Source organism: Mustela lutreola, chromosome 15, assembly GCF_030435805.1.
Source record: "Mustela lutreola isolate mMusLut2 chromosome 15, mMusLut2.pri, whole genome shotgun sequence".
NCBI classification, from domain to species: Eukaryota; Metazoa; Chordata; class Mammalia; order Carnivora; family Mustelidae; genus Mustela; species Mustela lutreola.
Window position 1 is genome coordinate 48133577 of NC_081304.1, and position 24752 is coordinate 48158328.

General features: G+C 50.0%; 1 protein-coding gene across 5 annotated transcripts in view; it reads right to left on the reverse strand.

Moving 5' to 3' along the window:
* EPN2 (epsin 2) overlaps positions 1–20682 on the reverse strand; it is an 82231-nt gene extending 61549 nt beyond the window's left edge. For 3 of the 5 annotated variants that reach the window (XM_059149990.1, XM_059149989.1, XM_059149988.1), the window contains exon 1: positions 20539–20681. The gene's annotated coding sequence lies outside the window, so the exon portion shown is untranslated. Of the gene's footprint in view, positions 1–20538 lie in introns of all 5 variants that reach the window. The other 2 variants (XM_059149987.1, XM_059149985.1) reach the window with 1 other exon arrangement.
* Between the last annotated feature and the right edge of the window lie 4070 nt (positions 20683–24752).

A 24752-nucleotide genomic window follows, 5' to 3' on the forward strand; every position in this document is an offset into this window, starting at 1 on the left:
CCCACCAAACCTCCAGATGCTCTGACGGAATATAAAACACAACCTGTCAATGCTGTAGTTCAGAAATAACACTTTGGCAGAGTGGAATGATGGCCGCTCTCCCACCACTGTCTGGCCCCATCACTGAATCTTAGTTTTCTCTGGAAAATGTGAATGGTACCCCACAAAACACCATGAGACAGTGGACAGGAACAGGTTGTGAGAACTGGTGAAAGCTTTGGCTTCTACTGGTTGCCATGCTTGTCCACATCATTAGCAGGCCCGTGGCCCCTTGCCACCCATCGCCAACTCAGAAAAAGAGTAAAGCAGCTGATGGGGCAGGGGGGATTTCTGAGTCAATTTCACACTAAACTGAACAAGCAGTCTGCAAACCATCTTTTTTGTTTTTTTCCTAATTCTTAAAAGATTAAAGTATGCTGCCAAATGTCAAAACACAAAAGCCAAAAAGAAATTGAAGTTGTTATTTTCCTTTTGGTTTTATCTTCATTAGCCAAATGCTTTTGTTCAAACAATGTTTACACTGCCATTGTCCTGATTTGTTTAGAAAAATAATAAAAGGGGGCACTTCCAGCACGGAGGCCTGAGCGCGTACACAAATCTGCCCAGTTTCTCCTGGGCCCAGAAAATACTCCAGTTGATAAATCTGTTGCACCAGAGGCTGAGGAAGAACTGTTTACTTGCCTTGGAATCCTCACCGGCCACGTCAGTACCCAAGCCTCCCCCTCCTCCAACCACCCAGGGGATAAGCAGCCGTGAGAACAGGGCAGCTCTTCAGCACACTTATGCCTCACAAGGAAAACGTGAACCAGACGCCTGGGATGGCTTGGGGACGGCCTGGGGATGGCTTGGAGACGGCCACTGAGCAGAGAGCCCGATGCGGGGCTTGATCTCAGGACCCTGAGATCATGACCTGAGCGGAAGGCAGAAGCTTTAACCCACTGAGCCACCCAGGCAGCCAAGGGGTTATGTTAGAACCACATACTCTGTGCTGCCCAAATTCTGCAGGGGAGGCATTTTACAGGTGAGAAACGAGACGTTGAGTAACACAGAGCATGAGCTGGGGTGACGTCTGTGCCCCTACTAGAGCCACAACACACCCTGTGGAAACCCGGGACGAGCCCAGTCCTTAACCTGGGCCGATTTAAGGTTACTCCGGTGAGGCTGCCTTTCTCCTCTCCCATACCATCATCACACACTCCTTCCCAAGCTGCTCCTTGGAGGATCTGAGGTCTTCTTATGGACCAGCTTTCAAGGCTGACCCATTTCGTTCCAGGTAATTTCTACCCTGGAGCTCCCGCCTGACTGATGAACCCTTCCTGGCCTGACTTGTCCCCTGACCTGGGGAATCACTCTCCTGGGTCCCACAAAAGCCCCTTGTTCTTCGACATAGTAATGAGTTCTACTCACCAAGTATTTCCAGGTCAGGTCCCTCTGCATTTCTCCACCCCTCTCTGAGGTCAGTCATGGCACCAGCCAACAAATTGTGCCAGAAGTGACATGTGGCGTTTTTCTGTCAAACACTTTAAAAGCCAGCATGTGATTCTCTGAACTTCCTTCTCAAATGGTGGTGATGGTAGAGGCCTTGAAGATGGAACTCCTTATCTACTCGCGGGAAGGGAAACCATGTCCACACGCAGACCTGTGCACCAATGTTCACAGCAGCACTGCTTATGACAGCAAGGTGGAAAGAGCTTTGTCCGTCAGCAGATGAACGCATAAAGACAATGTGGTGTAGCCATAAAATGGAAAACTGTGCAGCCTTAAAAAGGAATGGAGTACAGATACATGCTACAACACGAGAAACTTTGAAAATACACTGAAGAGGAGACAGCCACGAAAGGTCACATAGTGTATAATCCCATTTATACGAAATGTCCAGAACAGGCCCACCCACACAGACAGGAAGGAGACCAGAGGCTGATGGAAGGGGGAGAGGGGATGACTGCTTAATGGATATGAGGTGTTTTGGAGAGTGATGAAATGTAAAATACAACTGTGCGGGATGGTTGTATAACTCTGAATACACAAAAAACTACTGAACTGTTCATTTCAAACAAGTGAACTTTACTGCATGGTATATAAGTTGTGTATCAAAGCCGTTAACCAATAACAAAGAATCAGACGGGTGCTTCCATCAGCCTGGGCCCGTGAACGACTATGATGACCAAACGTGCCGGACACGGAGCAGGAGGACAAGTAAGGCCACAGACACGTGAGGGGCTGCTTATTTTCACAGCATCGAGTGGCCCATCCCCACGCAGACTCCAAATGCTTCTACACTATTTTATGTTCATGTTGAAAATGTGTCTGTGGTCAATTAATTTAAAAATCATGGAAGGAAGCCAGGGTCGTGGTTCTGTCCCAACAGAGACCAGACTCTGTCCCAAGGCCACAGTCTGAATCCTTAAACACAGGAGATGGGGTGGGAAGGAAGTGCTTGAAAAAGTCTGGCTAGACTGAAATTAATTCCTAGCCTGAGAAATTTTTACAACTCACAACACAACAAACTCATCTTCCGAAAACCAAAAGAGCTCACAGAAACGAAGAAATAAACAACCAATACCCCATCTCAAGATGGGAAAAGAACTGTCCACGCAAAAATAGAAATGGTCTTTAAACACTTCAGAAAAATGTAAATTAAAACTACATTGAGCAGAAGCAGTTGGGTTCTTGTATATCAAAATAGCAAAACACCAAAAAGGAAGTTGAAAGGACCCCACTCCTACTATCAAAGCCACTGTCAAGCCTTCCTGACGCCCTGTAACCGTGCACCTTCCCACCTTCCACCAAGTGGAAAATGAACTCCAAGCAGCAAACAAAACAAACAAACAAAAAAACAAACAAACAAAAATAAACTACATGGAGTTACTTTGGACACCCGTCAGGTTGGCAAAAATCCAAACATCTGACTATACGTTCTCTTGGCGAGGCTGTGGGGAAACAGGCACTCACAGTTGCTGATGCAGTATAACGGCAGCCAGCCCTGCAGAGGGCAAGTGGGCAAAATCAATCAAACCACAAACGTGTTTACCCGCCCCCGCCCCAGCAATGTCCCAGGGACCTGACCCTTAGGTCCACCTACAGGTGCCCGAAAGGATGCAGGTAATATGACTGGGTGTAGGTGCATGGATGCCACTGCAGAAGGGATGGGACAGAAAACAAAGTAAAACAAGGGAAATGACTCTTGTTCCTCCAAGAAAAGGGAATACTACATAGCTCAAAGAGAATGACGATGACTCTCCAAGTACTGACATAGAAAAGTCTCCAGGCTACAGTGGTCGGTCAAAGAGCTAGGTGCGGGAACAAAAAGGGAGAAGGAAGGATATAAGTCTGTAAATTTGTGTTTGTCTTATTTGTGTAAAGGAACACTAGAAGGATATCGAAACTACTGAAAGGGGTTTTCTATTAAGGAGAAAGGAGGTGGGGAACAAGGTAGATGACATCAGAGGAGAAGGACAAGATCTCTCAAAGTATACTTTTGTATCTTTTTATTTTAGACCAATGTCAATGTGTGGCCTATTCCAAAAAACATAAAAAGAAAATGAAACATTTGGACAAAATGTAAGGGGCGCCTGGGTGGCTCAGTGGGTTAAGCCTCTGCCTTCAGCTCAGGTCGTGATCTCAGGGTCCTGGGATTGGGCTCCGCATGGGGCTCTCTACTCGGCAGGGAGCCTGCTTCCCCCTCTCTCTCTGCCTGCCTCTCTGCCTACTTGTGATCTCTCTGTGTGTCAAATAAATAAATAAAATCTTTAAAAAAAAAAAAAAAAGTAAGCCCTATCCTCATTAAAACAATATCAAAGCCCTTGGCCAGCAGGTCCCAGATGCTGGTGGCCTCAGCAGGACAGGAGTAAGCGTCACCCGGGCCCTCCATTCCTCTGCTGGCTCACCTGTGAGAGCCCCCACGACCCCAGGAAAGCTCAAGGGCAGGCACCAGCAGCCAGCCCTGCCACAGTCTCTGCCAGGCTCTGCAGGTTTCACACCTGGAAGGCTGCAAATGGCCTATGGTGGTCTTTCCCAACCGTCCACACCCCTTTCCAACCTGTACTCTCCCCTGCACTGCCCAGAGATCCGTGCACCCCCATCCCCACCCTCCCATCCCTACTCACCCCTCCTACCCCTCACCCCCACTCCATCCCATGCCCGGCCCCGAACAGGTCTCTCTCTGATCAGCAGGGGCAAAGGGAAGGGAGGGAAGAACAAGAAACCACGAGCCCCCACAACTTGAACAGCAAGAGAGTCCCCAGCACCGGCGACCAGCCAGGCAGCAGCAGAGTATTGGGGCATGCGGGTCGATCCGACACAAGTTCCGTCTGCCAAGACGGCACATGACACAGCCCATGGGGAGCAGGAAACACAGCTGATACCTTATGGTGGAAGCCCAAAGGGTACAGACCAGGTGTGGACTGGGCAAGGGGTTGATCAAGGTGGGCGAGTGGCCCACAGAGCACACTCCAAGCAAAATAAGTGGCTCGGTCCCGAGCGCGGCAAGCAGAGAGAGGACAGTGGTGAGAGGTGAGGCCAGGAGAGACTCTTCCTCCAGGCCCTCCAGGGCAAGGGGCATCCAGCCCTCCAGACCCACCAGAGAGTGCAAGCTCCCCAGGAGGCAGCCCTCCTCCCTGCCGATCTCTCTCTCTCTCTCTCTCCCCCTCTCTCTCGGTCCCTGGAGAACTAAGGGGGGAAAGCTGAAAACAAAAGCTGCAAGTGAGGACAGGCTTTGGCCCTCAAAGGGGTGATACTCATTGGTCTGGAAATTTCTCTCTGAAGTGACTCAGTGCTCAAAAGATGCCAAGTGAAGGAGGTAGTGCGCTCTCTCATCTTCAACAAAAGCAGCAGCAAAACCATGTTTCCACACGACCTCCCGGAAGGAGCATGACCTTAGGCTGACTGATTTAAATGATATTTCCATGAGCCTCACAGGGCAGTTTTTTAGAAATCTCATTTCTGAGGCCTCAATTTGGAAGCCAGTGGGTTACAAAATGAGTTTTTTCTCTTAAAGAAGACATTTCCCCTTTTCAAATTTTAAATGGATTTCCTTCTTCCAATTTGAAAAGAACAAAAACAAAGACCTTGATAATAACTTTTAAGTTTCTATCAAAAAGATTTCTTAAATATTCACCAGTCGGTAGTGTGACACAGCACCCAAATGCAAACTCAAAGTGGCGAGTCTATCCCATGCCACGCCCCTGGCCACCAGGCCCCCAGCCGGATGCAGCACAGAGCAAGGGCCTGCCCTCTTCCCGGGACAGGCAGCCTTGTGGGAGAGCTGACCTCTTTCACAGGGGATGGCTCAGGAACAGGGCAGGCGTGCATCACAGCGGTGGGCAGAGAAATCAGGGGCCTTCCCCCAGTGCGGCAGACCTGCTCATGAAACCCTTCCGGTGTCCCCATGTGATGCCAGTGCTGAGGGCCCCAGAAGGAAATGACCATCACTGACCGGTCACAGGTCTCCCTGAAGTGAGCGAGCTGACCACGACCTAGACCAGCTCTCTGGACTGGATCAGAGTGAGCTGGTGAACCTCAGGCAAACACATTTCCTAAGGAACTAGCCTGTGGCCTCTTCTGGGGGCTTCCTTTTTTTTTTTTTTTTTTTTTTTTTAAGATTTATTTATTTGACAGAGAGAGAAACAGCGAGAGAAGGAACACAACCTGGGGGAGTGGGAGAGCGAGAAGCAGGCTCTGCACTGAGATGGGAGCCTGACGTGGGGATCGATCCCAGGACCCTGGGATCATGACCTGAGCCGAAGGCAGATGCTTAACCATCTGAGCCACCCAGGCACCCTATCTCTTCTGGGGACCTCTGAAGACAGTGGCAATCAACTGTGTGGGAGGAACAGGCTGATGCCCACCTCAGCAACATATTATGGGCTCAGCATCACCAAAGGGAAAAGTCACATTCAGCGAACAAAAGTGCTGCCAGCTTGACCGCTGCTCTTACCTAAGAACAGAAGACAACATTTGGGCATCAGATTAGGTATGGCTTAGTCTACTCTCTATTGTACATCAGAGATGGGGAAACTGAGGCCCAGAGAAGTCTCTGAAATGCACGCAGTGCTAGAGGTCCTTGGTTCCCCTGTCTAGCTCTGAAGTCATCCTCCCGGCTGACCGCTTCCCCTCCATGCTTCCCCATCTGAGCACCATCACCAACAGCCCCGCCCGCCCTCACCCACAGCCACCTGGTTAATCAACCTCTCCAGCCAGCAAAGCAGAGTTCCCTCTCGGCCTCCTGACACCTCTGGGAGCTGCAGACCCCACTGCCCCCAGCAACAGAGGAGGGGACAAACCACAGGAAGTGCTGACCTCTTCCTACCATGGTCGTTCAAGGGAAAGCTCTGTACCATTCTGGTGATGGTTGCACAGACTGTCAAGACCCCTGGGTACTAAACAAACCAATGATTTAGAGAAAACAAACCTAGCTACTAACAGCAACTGCAGTGACAAGGCCACAGGTCAAGTTTGAGTCTGATCCTTCCTACTTCCAAATTTTCTTCGATAACCATTAAAAAAGGCACCATAAATATTCTCCAAGACTCAGGATAAAAAAGAAAATCAACCTGGAAATATCGTATTACAGACAGTCTATTTTGGTAGAGCAGACTGAAATACAAATCAAAATTAAGCACGAACTAGGTCCCAAGCATGGGATGTGGGTCCTGAATGGCCCAAAAGACCTGGTTAAAAAGCTGTACCCCCTAGGCAGGCCTGAGATCTTCAGAGTCAAATCCCCATGGCTCCTCCCCAACCCTGGTCCAGGAGTGAGGGCCTCTGTGGTTCTGGAGAGAAGTCCCTCGGAGCTGTCCCACTGGTTCCACTGGCAGGAAAACCACTGGACACCACATAATCCTCTTTACCCAGCATCTCTGAGCTTAAACCACCTTACTCTGGGGAAGGCTGTCCTCCCACATTCCTTCCTTGTCTATTTACCCCCCCTCCCTTGTTTGCTAAACAAATATGAAATGGCCTTAAGTAGCGGGTTCCCAACCCACACATGTGAATCTCTGGGGAGCTTTGGAAACATACTTGGGCTCAGGCCCCCTCCCAGAACAATTAAAACAGAAGGTGGTGGGGCACAAACAATGGCATTTAAAAAAAATAAAAAATTTTTAAAAAGGCAGCTCCCCAGGCGATTCCGACAAAACATAGGAGCCAAGCAGAAAACCACTGGCTTAGAGAAGCCCAGAGGACAATGAAAAGCACCTCAACAAAGAAATCCAGGCAACGAGGAAAGGAGGGGGTGCTGGGTTAGAACCCAAAGTACAGGCCACACCGGAGCTAGCACAGACTGACTTTGAGCTGAGCTTCCTGACGGCCAAAGCAAAGAGGGTTCTCTGTCCACAAGCAAGAAATAAAGCAGATTCGCAGAAGTTCTTCCTTGCCCTGGGGCCTGAGATGAACACCTCCCTGATACCCTCTGAAGGACACACACCGTGTTGCAACGAGAGCATATGCCACTTCTCACCCCACAGGGCAGCCTACGGAAGGGTGCCCACCGGTCCGCAATGGGTGTATCCTGGGCTGCCCTTGAAATCCATGCTAGAAATAAAAGCCTACCCGAAATCAAGGTCCACACATACAATATGTCACCAAGTTCACGCTGTCTTCCTGACCACGACATACCTAGCCTGCTCCCCTGAACACCAGCGCCTTGTCATGACAACAGAAGGGCACAGACGCTGTTTACTGAAGTAGAGAAATAAAGGAAGTGACTCATGAAAACACCAAGAACACTGAGACTGTCCCCATAATGCAGGAGCGGAAAGAGTCAAGCATTTCCCTCAATGCCAATGCAGAGAAAGGCCACTGCTCACCCTCAGACCCACTGCTGGTATCTCTCAGCTCTCAGAGCTCCCAAGACTGGCAGCTGGTAAGCAGGCCTCATGGCCACCAAAACCAAAAAATAACAGAGGCCTCTGAGTCCCTTACACATAGTATACTTTGCTGTTATGTATGATATACCTCAGGAAGTGACCACCCTCCTACCCCTTATTCATGACATTTTCTTTTTGGTCCGTGCACTGCATCACCACGTTTCAAAGTGGGCACTGACAAGTTACAGCGGTGACTACTCACAATTGCCAAAGGCAGAAACAACCCCAGTGTCCATCAGCAGACAGGCAGATGCACTGAGGTCGAGCTACACAATGGAATACTATTCAGCTATAAAAAGGAATGACACACGTGACCCCAGGGCTGAACCCGGAAAACACTGCTAAGTGACAGAAGTCAGACACAGACGGTCACATATGGAGGACGCCATGCATGTGAAACGCCCAGCGCAGACAAATCCTAGGGACAGAAAGCAGATCAGTCCTTTTCAGGGGCTGGGAGATGGGAGGATCAGGAGCAACTGCTTAATGGGTACGGGTTTCCTTCTGGGGTGATGAAAAAAGTCTGTCAACGACACTGTGGTAACCACTGCCCAACAGCGTAAATATACTTAATGCCCCTTCTTAACGCTTTGAAATGGCTACCAGGGTAAATTTTGTGTCACATGTATTTTACAATAAAAAAATTAAAATGGGAAAATGCTTCATTGTTCTGGTGGCTCAGTCAGTTAAGCATCCAACCCTTGATTTCGGCTCCGGTCATGTTCTCAGGATTGTGGGATCGAGCCCCACATTGGGCTCCATGCTCAGCACAGAGTCTGCTTAGGATTCTCTCTCTCCCTCATCCTCTGCCCCAACCCTGTGCTGCGCGTGCCCATTCCCTTGCTCTCTCAAATAGATAAATAAAATTTTTTTTTTTAAATCATTGTTTTGCCCCAATAGAAGTGCTAAAAAAAACTCAACCCACATTAAGATTTTGTATAAAGATGCATCATTGGGGCGCCTGGGTGGCTCAGTTGTTAAGTGGCTGCCTTTGGCTCATGTCATGATCCCAGGGTCCTAGGATCAAGCCCCACATCGGGCACCATACTCAGCGGGAAGCCTGCTTCTCCCTCTGACATTCCTCCTGCTTGTGTTCCCTCTCTTGCTGTCTCTCTCTCTGCCAAATAAATAAATAAAATCTTTTTTAAAAAGTGCATCATTATTCCACATGTGCAGAAAGTCAGCTTCAATCCCAGAGCATTCAAAAATCAAAATTAGGATGGCAGGTGATCAGTCTTCTCTTAAAAACAAGTTTCCAAAGAGCCCATATCTGCTTGCGATGTGTATCAAAGCACTTATCCGTGATGTAAGTCTGAGATTTGCTTTGGAAATAATCAAAGAGGGGGGAGGGGGCAGGATCCTAGATGAGCACACTCAGATATTCTATACTTATATGATTGAAATTCTCCATAATGGTAAGTTGTGCTTTGTTTTCAAGCAATTCCCGAATCTTTCATATTCTGGATAATGCTCTGCAGAGGTAAAAAGAACTAAATGCTCCAAGGCTGTCAAGTTCTGGTGGCTCTACCTGGGCCCTCCCCCTGTGCCCTACAGTTTATGGTCACCAGGGCAGGCCCATCCACAAGAGGCCACATACAGGGCTCCCTGGTAAAGAACCAGAGCCCCAGTTCCCACTGCCAGGCAGCAACACATGGACTCATCTGACCTAATCCTTCACCCTGCAAATCGATACATTATCTAGACCTCCAAGATACCTGCCCCGAATTCAGCTATCAGCTAGGGTCAGGAAACAGGGAAATCTTTCACTGGAATGCCTTTAACAGAGCTATGGAACCCCCACCGCTGCAGAAAGAGCTCACCTCCCTGCACCAAGGAAGCAGGATGCTGCCAGGCTCTCATCTCATCTCAGGATGCTACAACAGGAGGCTAAAATTTCAATTGCCTATCCACTTGCTTCTCCTCCTTCTCCTTCGTCTTCCAGAACTAGATGAGGGGTGGGAGGCCAGGCAGGTATCCCTCCCTCCCACCCTGTTCTCTTCCCAGTATCTAGGAAAGTGCGTGGCCTGTAGTAGGTGCTCGACTAAATGTTGTCCGATCCTGACTTCTGATGGATACTGTTCTAAAGATGCATCATAAAGACTAGCTATTCAAAAATGCCAGTGCAAGACATCAAATGGAAGGCACCAGAATGTACCAGTGTTGGGTGCCAGAAAAGGAGAAGACAGGAGACAAGGGGTTATGGTACAAACGATACCACCGAAAATAGCATCAGAGATGCTCTGGAATGTAGAGCCCTGGGTCACAGAGAGGGGGGCGTGGAGAGAAGGGGTGGCTGTGTGCCAGGCAGAGGAGGGTGTGAGGCGAACGTCTAAAGCAGGGAGGGCAAGGAGGAAGGCATCAAACAGAGAGGCTGGCAAGCTCTACCACCCTGAACCCAAGACGTGTCCATGACCAACGCTGTGTAAGGCCCTGGTCTCCAGAGCAGGGCCCAGGGAATGAAGGGAAATGAGGAGGCATCATGGGAGGGGTAGGGGCTATGGAGAACGGGCACACGAAACCCCATCCAGAGATGGCGCCGACATTGGCGCTGACCCACTGTTGCCAGGCAACCGTGCAGGCCCCTGGCTGCCAAGTGTTCTGATTTGTCAATGAATCTCCAAGTTTGGATTGCTATGTAAGATCTCCTGATTTTCATGTTGGCGACTCTGGTAGACAGAATAATGGCCTCCCAAAGATGTCCACATCCAAATCCCAGTTACACGGCAAAGAGGAATTAAGATAGCTGACGGGATTAAGGTTTCTAATCAGCCGACCTCAAAACAGGGACAGGAGCCCGGATTATCCAGTGGGCCCAATGTAATGGCAAGGATCCTTAAAAGCGGAAGCGGGAGACAGATGTCAGTGTCAGAGTGATGCGGTATGAGGACAGGACCAGCTACTGCTGGCTTTGAAGACAAAAGCGGCCATGAATCAAGGAACGTGGACACCCTGTAAAAGCTGGAAAAGGCAAGGAAACAGATCTTCTCCTAAAGCCTCCGAGAAGGAACACAGTCCAGGCTACACCATGATTTTACCCCCGTGAGGCCTGTGTTGGAAGTCTAACTCACAGGACAACTATTTTAAGCCACTGCATTCGTGATCATTTGTTATAGCACCCACGGGAAACTAATACAACAACCAAATTTCATTTTTTAAAAAAGGACAGTACAGCCCCAACAAAACACATCTGTGGGCTGAATGGGGCCCACGGACGACTTCATCTAGTCTACTCCAAGGAAGAGTTGAAGGCTGGGCATCTCCTGGGTACTTTGCACAGTGCCTGGCCCAGGAGCTCTCTGACACGCATCCCAGGGTTAACCACTAGGTACCTTACCTTCAAACCCACTCACAAAATTCTCCAGGGATTTCTGGAGAAACAGAGCTGCCTGGAGCACCTAGCAGGCTCAGTGGGTAGAGCATGCAACTCTTGCTCTCAGGACCACGAGTTCAAGCCTCATTTGGGCATAAAGCTTCCTCACCAAGAAAAACGAAAAATAAAAGCTGCTTGAGTATAAGCATCGGGAGCTCCATTCCCAGAGGACCTGCTAGCCATAAGCAATGCAGGCACATGCCCAGACCTCACCTAGGACCTGAGACACTGGCCTACAGTATCGTGGACTGGCTGAGAACCCTTCTCAACTCTGCCTTCTCCTGCAAGCATGGAGAAGAGAGGGCTGTGCAGCTCCCTGGGGAAGCCTCCAGACCCCCCCCCCCAGCCAGCCACCCACAGAGCACCCTCTGGCTCAGTGACTCCCCAGCACCTAAAGCAATGAGATCACTTTGGGTTTTTTTAAACAGCAGAGGAACACTTTTCAAAGGAGCTCTTTTTAGTTTCCCACATTCAGAGCGGCACAGAGCTGCTCTGATCAGAGGCAAAGTGGAGGACCCAGAGCACTGCCCACTCAACCACCGAAAGGTTGTGCGCAAGCCACGGCCGACTGGGCGCACTCAGCACTGGGCAGGTTCTGCCGCATATCCAGCCCTTCCCTCCACCCCGCCCACCCTGCTCAGCCAGGCTAGAGCCACCCTTCAGGCCCTCAGCAGCGCAGTTCTCTGGCCCGGAGGCCTCTCACTGGTGTGCCCCAGAGCTCCCACTTTTCCTTCCTACCTAACGTCTCCTCTGAAGCCTTCTGTGACACCCAGATTCACTCTCGGGGTCTGATACCACTTTTTCCATTCCTCCCTCCCTGGGCTGCCATTACTTTCTCTCCATCAGGAGCAGCTCTCTGCAGAACACGAGCTATTCGGGTCAGGAACACACAGCTCTTCACCGATGCATTCCCATCCTACGGCGCACAGTACATAGGTGCTCAATAAACACTAAAGATGGACTGGACCACAAACTAATTTTTTTCTGGAAACATCCAAGTTGTGATATGGTGACATGCATCAGATGCACGGGGTAAAACCTCCCTTCTGATCGTCCACGGATAAAGTGAATCTGCCTCAGTTGGGTACTCTGAACCACAACTATCTTTAGGATCAGCAAACAGGTGGGGCCCAATCTTTTCTCCTGCCCTCACCGGGGTTTACAGTCGTGGCTATACACCAGCTCCCGCTAGCAAAGCAGCTCAAAAGCACACTCCAGCAGCCTGGGGAGTCATCTGTCCCTGGCACGATTCCACCTTCTCTGATGCCCCCTCCCTCTTTCCCGCAGCCTGTCCTCAGTTCCTCCACAGTAACTCAGGACCTAGCACCCCACATCTCCTCGCTGCACAGGCTTCTGGCTCCACTGTTCTCCCACCTTCTAATCCCTGACGTTCCCAGAGGCTCCCCTGAGCACACAGTTCATCTTGTCAGCCCACGCAAACCATGAAAATCATCTGGGGCACTTCTAAAAAAACTCCTGGCTCTCCCTCCCGGGTCTGGGGTGGGGCCCCAGCACAAGCATTTTAAAAAAGCTTCTCAGGCCACGTGATCTGCAGGTGCAGCCAAGGAGGAAAACTGTGGGCCTGAAGGCTGTCCCATCCACACTTCCCAGCCAGCACCAAGGCCTCCAGGGCCCCTGCCTCTCCCCGAAAAGACCAGGGCTCCAGGACCTCCCTTCGCGCTGAAACACACCTGTGTTCTCTCTGGAACTGCGACCCATCCAGTCTCACCAACCTGCCCGGTCAGGCCCTGCCCCAGGGTCCCTCCCCAAACACTTGAACTCCCTACTGCTAACAGCACCGAATCCCGGGGCCGCTGCCTCGTCAGAGTCTACAGCCATCGGGCCACCTTAGTCCTCATTGTTCCCACCGGGCATCCACAGAGCAGAACTGCCTCTGTGAATGTGGGATGCCCCAACCCACCCCAAGCTCTGCCCCCTGCTGTTCCCCCCTTCTGATATGCCTTCCCATCTGTCTTCTGTACCTGGACCCTGTCCCCTGTCCTCTGAGGTCCACCTCAAATCCCACCTTCTCCCTGATGTCTTCCCTGACCCTTCCAGATTCTTCTCCATTCTCGATGCCCTGACAAAGAATCAAAATCACGACTCAGCAAACCACCAGCTTCTAATTGTCTCACAAACGTTAACTTTGTCTTCTCAATCGGTGGCAGGAAACATGGCCTTTCATTTACACCCATCATTTTGACTAGAGACCACATGCTGCATATTTTCCAGGCCGACACCGACCTCAAATATTCTGCTCTAATGTCATGAAATTGTCCTTGACTTGACGCCCATAAGTCTACATCAACTGGACTGCTTCTCATAAAGCGCTATCAAAATTCTTCCCCTTGTCCTGTTTCCCAAATTTTTGGACCCAAGTACAGTCACTGTACCCCAGGATAGCAACGGATATCAAACAGGCACTCATGGAGAGGTTGCTTTCAAGTAAAAATATGACTTTTCAGGCTGTCACTATTCCTCCACTACGACTTTTGCGGGGAGGGAGGGGAAGGGTGCAAACTCTGAACAGCCCAGCTTCTAGCTCTCACGATTTATTCACCTCAGCCTCAAAGAGTTTACAAAACAACAAATTTGAGTCCAAACCTCCCGGGCCTCCCGAGAGCACGGGGCAGGTACTGACACATAGCTGTTTACCATTCCTTAGCTTGGGAGCTGCAGGCCATTTTCAAACCTTGGGAAAGCGATCACACCCCAACCTCCACATACACTGTTAAGACCAGAAAAATCACCCAGTTGCTGTAAGTCATATGTTAATTGCCCGCTGAGGAAGGAGACACTTTATATTTTTATTTGTAGAACTTTTTAAGACTATCGAGTTATTCTGCAGGAACCCGATCACGTTTTAACAACCGGCATTAACCAGGAGACTTTTTTTTAGTCCTTAATCCCCATGTGTCATGTTTACAGAGCCAATGTGCAGAGCTTTAGGATTACAGAGTAAAAAAGAAATGAGCCCTTTCCTCAGAGCAATTTGGGCAATTATTTTAACACAGTTTTGCAAACACAAAAACCCTTACCAGCCCACACAGACTTCCTCCCAGCCAACCCAGCTGGGGTCCTCCCAGGTTCCTACTGTACGCAACAAGGCAGACACAGGTCTTTGAATTTACTTCCGTGGCCTCGGACAGGGAGGTGAGGGGTTGTCATAGAAACAGCTTCATGAGGCTCCAACACCGGATGGATAGGTATGAGACTGGCTGGGGGCACAGGAACAAGCCTGACCCCTCCGAACCACAGTCTGTTCATCTGTTGTAAAACGCGTACCTCCCAGGTACAGCGAAGCAGTGGGAGCACCTGGCAGGGCTGTAGAGTGAGGGAGAGGAAATAATGTGGTTTTGAATCTGACACAGGTGGCAGCGAATACCAGCTGGGGTAACTTAACTGGCTGTGTGGCCTGAGGCAGGCAGCTGAACCCCTCTGAGCCTTAGTTTTTGCATATGCAAAAAGAGAAACAGTGACCCTGCAGGATGGCAGAAATTCAGTATTGTGCATAAGAGGAGTAGCATAGGGCCTGGCACATAGAAGACATTCAAAAACTGTCAGGGCTCTCTCTCTCACACACACATACACAGTTTTGGTTTTGATGGACAAGCTGATAATTACTATTGGAGGAAAACAATACCCCCCACCAAACTCTAAACACCGAAGAATATTTAATCAATCTGAACCATTGGAGGGAGGAGGAGTGACTTCCATTAACACCAGTGGCCATCCCTAATGGCCCCGTGGGAGTCTCCTGGTGCCCTGCCCTTTCTCAGCTGCATTTCTAAAAAGCCTTGACAGTGAACGTCTTGTTGATGTGTGGGAACGATGAACTGGCTTTTCTAACAGAATCCTAGATTTACTGCCCCTCCGAAGGGCACTGACATCTTACAGCCCCTTCATGAACGAACACACCCCAACTAACTCACACAATGATGCCTGGGACCACAGTCCCGGTTCTGATCACAGAAGAACAAATGTGAAAACATCTCTTTGACAAATGAAACTCTCTTCTCAAGGGTCATGCCATCATCTTGTAGGCGATTCAGGTACATTTCAGAGGCAGAAAAGCACCGCTGTGTTTGAGTATCCCAGCAGTCAGGCACCCCCTTCGTATTCAGTCCTCTGGGCCAGGGTCCCCAGATCTGGGTCCAGGGCCAGGAATGTGAGCAGCACCTGGAAACTGGCTGAAAATGTACTTTCTCAGACTTCATCCCAGACCTACTGACTCAGACACTCTGGGGGTGGAGCCCGGCAATGTGTCTAAGAGGACTTCTGGGTGATTCCAATGCACGCTTGGAGTCTGAGAAACACCAGTCTCTTCTGCAAGATGGTTATTATTAGCCCCACTTGGGAGAGGAGGAAAACGCAGCTCAGTGATTAGAGTGCTCAAAGCCACCCAGCCAGGAGACCAATTTGTACCCACGTCTGAATCCAAAGCTATTTCTCACATGGCCTTTGTAGTCAAATTGTCTGTACCATTTGGTGCCCTCGGCTACTGAGCCACCGTGATGCGACGATGACATTAGCTTAAGAGGGGTGGGAGTGAGAGGAAGGCTGAAGCCTGCACTCAGAAGTGATTAATTATAGATGCTTTTAAATCCACATCATGCATCAGCCTTAGACGGTCAGCCATCCCTCAGGACGAGCCTGATTTTCCCTGTTCCATTTATCAGCGGGGTTGCCATGAAAAGAAGGGGGGGTGGTCCCTTCATTTACAGGCCTCTGTGCACCCGCTGCCTAGCACTGCTTTGAACAGAAAGAGAAGAAGTTACCTGTTCTGTCTCCAGAGCGCTTGAAGTGCAGCCTTGACCGACAGGAAGGCTTGTCGGTGCCCAGGCACAAAGGTTCCAGCACCTGGGGATGCTGGGAATGAGTCACCAGAAAGAATCCAATGCATGTACACTGGGCATTTTAACAATGTTGCCGATCTGGTTCAAAGGAGGCAAACCTTTTTTTTTTTTTTTTTTTTAATCTAATCCTAAATCTGGCATCTATCAGTTCAAGTGGTTCATTAAACTCTTGACATTCAACCCACAGGGCTTTCACAGATCCTAGGTTAGGAAAAAGAACTCTCATTCGCCATTCCCAGCCTTCTACATCGACTTGGTGGTGATTTTCAAGACCACAAGTGTAGGCCATAATTTAGATAAGCATACCTAACACAGAGGGGCTGATGGGGTAGGAAGCCAGGTTTGGGAATCACCCAGGCCTTGGTTTGACTCCCAGCTGTGCCAGTTCCCCACAAGTTACTTAACCTCTCTGGGTCTCTATCTCCCTCGAAGATGGGTGGGGTAATCCCATCTTATATGGTTGTTTGTGGGGTTTTTTTTTTTTTAAAGAAGGCTTCCTGGCCAGCTCGGAGCCCAATAGGGGGCAGGAACTCACAATCCTGATATCAAGATTTCGCTGAGATCAAGAATAGGTCACTTAAAGATCTGAGCTGAGATAAGAAAAGGACACTTAACAGGCTGATCCGTGCAGATGCCCTTTTTTGTTTTCCTATTTCTATGTTGATGTGAAGACAAAATGAAATGACGTTAAAAAAGTCTGCTGACACAACTTTGCATTTCAAGACATAAAAAACTTAACCACATGACAGGAAAATAGATCTAGTCAAAAAGTCCATAGATGGATTACACTCAATACACTCACTGAAGGGCTGACACTTACTTCACTCTATTTGTTTTTGTAAGTTTCTATTCTTAGAGACCGCGAACAAGCTCAATCAGACCAAAGAAAATTCCATTGACAAAGTGATCAGAAAGTGTGTCAATTTTCAAAAACTCAACAGATGGACATAAACAGTCATTTCACAGTGTAGCTGACAAAAACAAAATGTGCTCTCTCCCGCCCTCCTCAATCTTAGTTGCATTGTCCCACAGGACTCAGTCCGCCATCAACTTGCAGTAGGCCTTGATGTAGGTTTCCTCGTCTCTGTGAAACTTGGCTTCTCAAATGAGAAAGCAAGTATAAGAATATCTCCGAATCCAACAAACCCATTCGAATCCAGGCCCCATCATTTACTAGCTGTGTGACCTTGAGCACATGGCTTAAGCCTCTGAGCCTCACTCAGCTTCCTCAACTGCAGAAGCGGGATAATATGCCTGTGGCCGATGACACCCGTGTGTTACGTAACATGACAGACCCATATGACACATGACGGCTAGACCAACAGTAGTGGTTTTTGCAAGAGCAAGAGAGAACCGTGAACCCTGTAGTAGGGGATCAATAAAAGATTGCTCCTCCGCCCCTGCCCAGGGCAACTCATCCACATCTCAGACTTTCACTAAGCATCTACCATGTGTCAGAGACTGGGGTAGGTGCTGGAGAAGTAGAGCAAGACTGGCCTTCAAGACGTCACAGTGCCACAAGAGCCCCAGATACAGAGATCAAGTGATTATGTGCTTGCTCCAAAGACTGCTGGGGGGCGCTGAGGCTTGGAGAGAAGCACTGGTGGCACTGGCTGGCAAGGGCTACACAGAAGATGTTCTTTTAAACTGAACAGATGAAGAGAGTTCAGCAGACAGATGGGTGGCAGGGTCTGAACTAGAAAATTCCTCATATCCCCCAACCTCAAGTTCCCCAAATGCAAGCCATTTCTTTTTTTTTTCTTTTTTAAGATTTTATTTATTTATTTGACAAAGATCACAAGTAGGCAGAGAGGCAGGCAGAGAGAGAGGAGAAAGCAGGCTCCTCGCTGTGCAGAGAGCCCCATGTGGGGCTCGATACCAGGACCCTAACATCATGACCTGAGCCAAAGGCAGAGGCTTAACCCACTGAGCCACCCAGGCGCCCCAAACCCTTTCATTTCTGCAAGGCTCAGGGTCACCAGGTACTCATGCCATGAAACGACAAACACCACAGTCATCCATGATCTGTCAATATGATAGGAAGGTCCTGGGAGACAGGAGGAACAACTGCCAAAAAGCCTTAAAAACTTTAATGCGCTTCCAGGAGTATGAAAGGACAGTTCCGTGCACGAAAATTTCTTGGCACTTTAGTCCACAAAGAACTGGAAGTTACCCTCATCTTAATGCAATCTTTGGGGGGGGGGGCACTTTTAAGTTCTGATGCCATTAAAACAAATCAAGCCATTAAAACAAATCAAAGTCCTAAAAACCCTCCATCTACTTTTGGAGGACTCTTATCAGAATCCCAACTCTTAGGAAATTCACACCTTACCAGGGAAGACAGTTATGTTAGGAGGCATCAATTATACTTCTACAAAGGCTTGTTTTTTTTTTTACAAGGGATGGGCCATTTCCAAGGCTGCATACACCAAGCTAGGTATCATCACTTGCAAGTTACATCTCTGCACATCGGCCACCGTGTTTTACACAACACACCTTGCTGGGACAGAGTTCTCCATCAAACCACCCAAGGTTCAAGGAAGCAAAAAGCTTGCGTAAAGGGGGAGAGATCAGTACATCCCACAGGACCATCCAAACTTGCTCTAGGTCCAGGGCCCTGTGGGATGCAATCCTGAATCGTGTCTTAACAATAATTTGCCCTTTATCTAACTCTTTACTGGCCAGTATTATCTCATGCAACGCTTACAGAAGAAAGCCCAGTGGTAACATGACTAAGCCCATATTAAAACTAAAGAAACTAGTAAGCTTTAAAAATATAAAAGCAAAAATACAGATAGAGAAAAGAGCAGATCTTGGTGGCTTCTCTGACACCATCACTGATCCCAAATACAATCACTGGAATAAGAACAAGTCAGGGAAAAAAAAAAAAAAACCTGTAGTCCCTTCTGATGTTCATTTAAATACAGATGAAAACTTAATTATCAGTACGAACTCAATCACTGCTGTGCGGCATTCAGTATATGATTTTGCCAGTACCTATCATCTGGTATCTAGAGCTACAAGACGTACATGTTTTCTGCCAAATCCTCATTATCTTACGTAATTGGGAGGGGAGGTAATTAAAATTCACCTTTTTCAATTATGTTAACCTCCTATTCCAACCTCTTCTTTCACAGGGCATTTTTTGGAGGTAGAAAGGTAGAACTCATACTTCACATCTTTCCCAGCCCATTATCTTGTGTGAATGTTAAAAATAAAAAGGGGGAGGGGGTGTTATCCTGAAGATCTCTCTTTAAAAAAATTTCTCAAATGTGTGGACAGAGCACCCCGGAGACCAAGCTTCTAGTTCTGGCAATGACACGGTATCACTGCATGACCTTGGGCAAATCACTACATCTCTGGGCCTCAGTTTCCCCCACCTGAAGCCCAACATGGTCAAGCCATCCTCTCTTAAAGCGCGGATTTCAGATGCATCCCCTGGACAAATCAGTGAAGGGACCCCAGGCCGTGCCCCCTGAGTGGCGGAATGGACTTTCACAGGCCCCTGCTGGGGTTTCTGGGGAGAGCAAGCTGCCCCCATCCTCCCCAATCCTCCCCGCAAAGCCACTGGGCCAACTTCAGGTCGCAAACAAAAACCTGTTGGCACGGACTCCTCTAGGAAGGGCCAGCCTCTCCCAACGCGCTCAGCTCAGGGGGAACCGCCCCACGGGCAGAGAGAGGAAGGGTCTCCTTGAAAAGGCCGGCCCCACGCACCCATTCACCCACCCGAATTAGCCGAACAGGACCGTCGGGCGGGGTCTCTGCCATCCCACGCGGAACAAAAGGCAGCTGGAACCAGGCTCTGCCGCCCCCGTCCCCGCTGTGCTGTGGGGGTCGGGGGTGGAGAGGGAGAACCTGGTCCCTGGGGAGGGAAAAGGGCCCCGCTCCAGCCCGAAGGTGAGGGAGGACGGGACCGGATCCTAAGACAGAGAGGACCCCTCCCCCGATTCCTGGAGGAAACAGGGGCTGGGCGGTGCACGGGGGCGGGAGGGAGATCGCGCTCGGCTCGGGAGGAAAGAGGCGCCTGGCCCGAGGAGGGGAGGAAAGTGCTCTGGGGAGGTGGGGCGGGGTTGTTCCAAGCTGAAAGGTAGAGGATGAGGGCCTGAGGAGGATCCTAGATCTGGGGTGGGAGTAAGAGGAGAGCCCCAGACTCCGGAGGATGTAAAAGGAAGAGCTTCCAGATGGGAAAATTGGGGGGGGGGGGGTCCTTGCAGCGGAAAGAGGGATCCAGATGGGGAGGGGGCCATGCTCCAGCCCGTGGGGCGGGGCCTGGTGGGAAAGAAAGGGGTCCCACCTGAGTGGGACCCAGCTGGGGCACCTGGGTGCATGCTCTGGGGGGCTGGCTAGAGGGGAGCGGCGCCGTGAGGGAGTCCGTGCCCTGGGGAGGGGAGGGTCCGCGTCCCGGGGCCCGGCTCCCGTCCCCCGAGGCTCGTCGGCCCCGGCTCACCTCCGCTCCTCCGAGCCTGCCTGGGTGCGCGGCTGCGGCCGCGGGTAGCGCTGGTGAGGCGGGAGCGACCGGAGCCTGCGGAGCCTGCGGAGCCGCCGCAGCCGCCGCCGCCGCCGCCGCCGCCGCCGCCGCGTCTGGCTCCGTTTGACACCCACACACCAGCCAACATGGCGGCCGGGAGGGGGCGCGCCGGCGGCGTGCGCGCGCCCGCCGGCCCCGCCCCTCCACCCTGCCGAGGCCCCGCCCCCGCCGAGGGCCCGCCCCCGCGACCTCCCCCCACAAACCCAAGACCCCGCGCAGAGTGCCGAACACTCCCGCGGTGACGCTCGACCTACGCCCAAATCCCTCAAGCGTACCCCCAAACTCCACGCATGCATCTCAAGGACCCTCCAATCGCCCACAAACCCTCGCGAATTCATACCCGAACCCACGCACTCAGACACCTCCCCACAAAACCCCCACCCCATACTCCCACAAGCATCTCCCCACCCTCAGGCACGCACACGGAGTCCTCCACCAGCTCGGAAACTCCGTTCTGAACCTTGCAGTGTGCACTTGAAAACATTATTCCCACAGGGGCTTCTCTCAGGAGGTGGAGCCTGGAAGGGGCCAGAGGCTCTGGGGCGCTGGTCACTTTCCGTTTCTTGAGCTGAGTGCCGTTGTCACAGGTGTGTTCACTTTGTGAAAATTCACTGATGTACACTTCAGGTGTGTGCCCTTTTCCGTATGTGTGTTAATTCTTCAATCAAACACACTCAAAAATTTTTCTGAGAAGGGATGCATCGGCTTTGCTAGACAGCCAGAGAGATCCTTAACACTAAAAATGGAGAGCCCTTGGCCCACCGTCATCCTCGCATGAGGAATTTACACGACCTGAAACTCACAAAAGCAACACAGCTGCCCCTTCCATCTGGTTCATCCAGGGCCCATGAGGCACCAGGCTCTGTGCAAGGCTCAAAAGGAGTCGAAGAAGAAGCTGGACAAGAGGCAGACCTTGGAGAGGTTCCTGGGACCTTGCGGCTGACTAACCCACTCCAGACAGGGTGGCATCAGCAGAAACCCCTCAGAGCAGATTCTGGGGTGTGGTTCAGAGCTCCCTGGGTTGGCAGACAGCGCCATCCCTGTTGCCTGTGTTCTAAGGAGGCCCAGGTGACATTAACACTCTGCCAAGCTCTGGTTTTCGGGAAGTTGCGTCTCTGAGTCCCATTCTGCCCTCAGTTACTAAGAGACCTTAGACAAGTCATTGCACTTCTCTGAGCTTTCTATTCCTCCTCTCCATGAAGAAGTCCAATGGATGAAGACCTCCCTTCTGTTCTTCCAAGCTGAAATCTAGACTTCCTTTCTCAGGGAAAAAGATAAGAGCAAAAGGAAAGGGGAGAAGAGAGAGAGAAACAGAGGGAATGGGAGGAAAGAAAGGAGAGGGAGGGGAAGGAGAGGGGGGATGAGGAGAGAGAAACGCAGAGACTAATGCAGTTGTGAAGTCACGTGGCCATTTTTCCTCTACAAAGACCAACACTGGTGGTTCCAGATGTTAGAAATTCTTCCCCAGGGTTTGCAACCCTCTCCCACTGCTCAATGTCCCTTCTCCACCGGGATAGTTAATTAGCCTCGTGGCAGGAACCCAAGCCCGCCCCTCTGCTGGAGAAGGCCCTCAACCAGTCCAACACTCCCTGTAAGCTGCAACTCACTCTTTGCTGGGCCTTCTGGAAGAGGAGAGCTTTTCATGAAGCCATGATCCCTGTCCCCCGAGTCTGAAGCTTCCTATGAATTACACACCCTGTAGGTGCCCGGTGCAGGCTCTAGGGCTTTCCCTAGATGGAGCTGCCCCGTAGTGCTTCCTGCAATGATAGAAATGTTCTCTAGCTGTGCCATCCACATATGAGCGCTTGGGATGTGGCTAATGTGACCCAAGGAGCTGAATCTTTAAGACCTTATTTAACTTTAATTAATTAACTTAAATAGCCACGTACGGCTGGATGCTGGACCATTATAAAACAAACACTAAACAGCGCCCGCCCTAAACCTCACCACAGCCCCACAAGGTGAGCAGTCTTATTGTCCACATCTTACAGATGAGAATTTGAGGTTCGGAGAGATGCCAGGACTTGGTCATCGAGGCCAATTTTCCCGCGTGTAGAGCCCATTGCCTTCTGCACCCAGCTAACAAGTCTGCCTAGTCGCAGACATAAACATGCAAATTATGAGGAGAGACCTGGATACAGATAAAGAGACCATGGCGGGGGCGGGGTGCATGGCCGGCTTAGTTAGAGAAGCAATGCAACACTCGATCTTTTTTTTTTTTTTTTTTTTTTTTTTAATTTTTTATTTTTTATAAACATATATTTTTTATAAACATATATTTTTATCCCCAGGTCTGTGAATCACCAGGTTTACACACTTCACAGCACTCACCAAATCACATACCCTCCCCAATGTCCATAATCCCACCCCCTTCTCCCCAACCCCTCCCCCCGGCAACCCTCAGTTTGTTTTGTGAGATTAAGAGTCACTTATGGTTTGTCTCCCTCCCAAGCAACACTCGATCTTGGGGTTGAGTTCAAGCCCCACATTGGGTGTAGAGATCACATACATAAATAACAAGTAAATAAATAGACTTAAAAAAAAAAAAAAAAAAAAAAGAGGGAGAGAGAGAGAGAGAGGATGATCTTAAGTACAACCCAGGAAGTAAATCGGAGAGCAGGAGAAAGAGCCAGGCTGGGGAGTGGAGCAGGGCCAACTGAGGCCGAAAGACCACCACTCAAGTGCAAGGTCAGAGGGGACAGTCCTGCATTCCTCCAAGAGGTGTCTCCTTCCCAAACTGCTTTGAGATGTGAAGCATCTCACTGTCTTTCATGGTCCCTCTCTGATTACACCTTCACCATGAGCCCTTAAGGTCGGTCAGCAGTCCTAGTCCCCCTAGTTCCAAATGAGGAAACAGATGCAGCAGACAGCCATGTTGCGATTCAGATCCAGGTTCTGGTCCAGAGCGTGGAAACAGTCTTACAGAAGAGGCTGCAGGATAAGCCAGACACTGCCTAAACCCAAAGCAGTCCCAGGGCACAGGGGTGGAGCTGACACTTCATCCGCCCTTCCCCATGGAACCAGAGCCCAGGGATATACAAGCGCCTGGCTCCAGGGCTCCCAAACAGACCATGTCCCATCACTTGCCACTGACAAAATCCAAAGGCAGAGAGACAAGCACAGTTAAAGCAGGAAAGGAATTTATTTCATTGAGCCAAACCAGGAAGACAGTGGACTCATTTCTCAAAAACTGTCTCCAAAGTGCTGAAAATACTTCCAGGTTTATGCAAAGAAAATGTAGGACAAAGGTCAGTGGGTCCCCGCAGGTGTGCAGTAAAGAAGATCCATCCATCACTGTCTTGGAGTGGATCACCTGTGGGTGAGGTCTTGCTGGCTCAGGGCAGTCCTTATTGCTTGAAGGGGATAGCTTCCATTCCCCCAGGGGATGCTTTGCAGGTCTTTTAAGAGAAGCTGGAAAGAACTTAATTAGAATGTTTGAGGTCAAAATGGGGGTAAAATCCTCTTTCACTAGGATTTGGAGGTTGCTTCCAGATGCATAATGAGGCAGTGACTGGGGCCCGTCAGAGCGGTGTTCCAAAAGCATCGAGATGGCCATGCAGGCCAAGGGATGTCTTAGGAAGGAGAACATGCTGAGTGAAAAGAATTAATGCAGGGTAGTGGGAAGAAAGGCAGGAGGGGACAAGTGTCCTTTGCCCTCCAACCCATCTTAAGAGGAAACCACCCTTAGAAGGATTTTACACCAACCTAGAAGGAATCCTCCACCCTTTCCCCTCTGATAGGTAGATGACAAAACCCTGACTGGATGACAGGAGCAGGGAGGGTTAATCATTATAAAACAACCCCCCACACACACACCCCTAGACTTAGAAACTTTGGTGGCAACCCAATCAGGTCCCCTCCCTCTCTGGGACATTTGTGCCATTGCTCGATAGCTATCCATCAGTAAACCTTGCTTTGTTGCCCAGCACTCTTCATCTGGTCTACCTCTTCATTCTTCAAAGCATATGACCGAGAACAAAGGGGACTAAAGGGAAAAGAAATCCTGTAACAGTCACCCTGTAGAGGTGCAGAAGGAGGTCCCAAGGATCTTCACCGAAGGTTTGAACTCTAGATTCAAAATCCCTTGGCCAGCAGAAAGGGCCCTGTGCTGGGAATCCAGAAATAGCTGACTT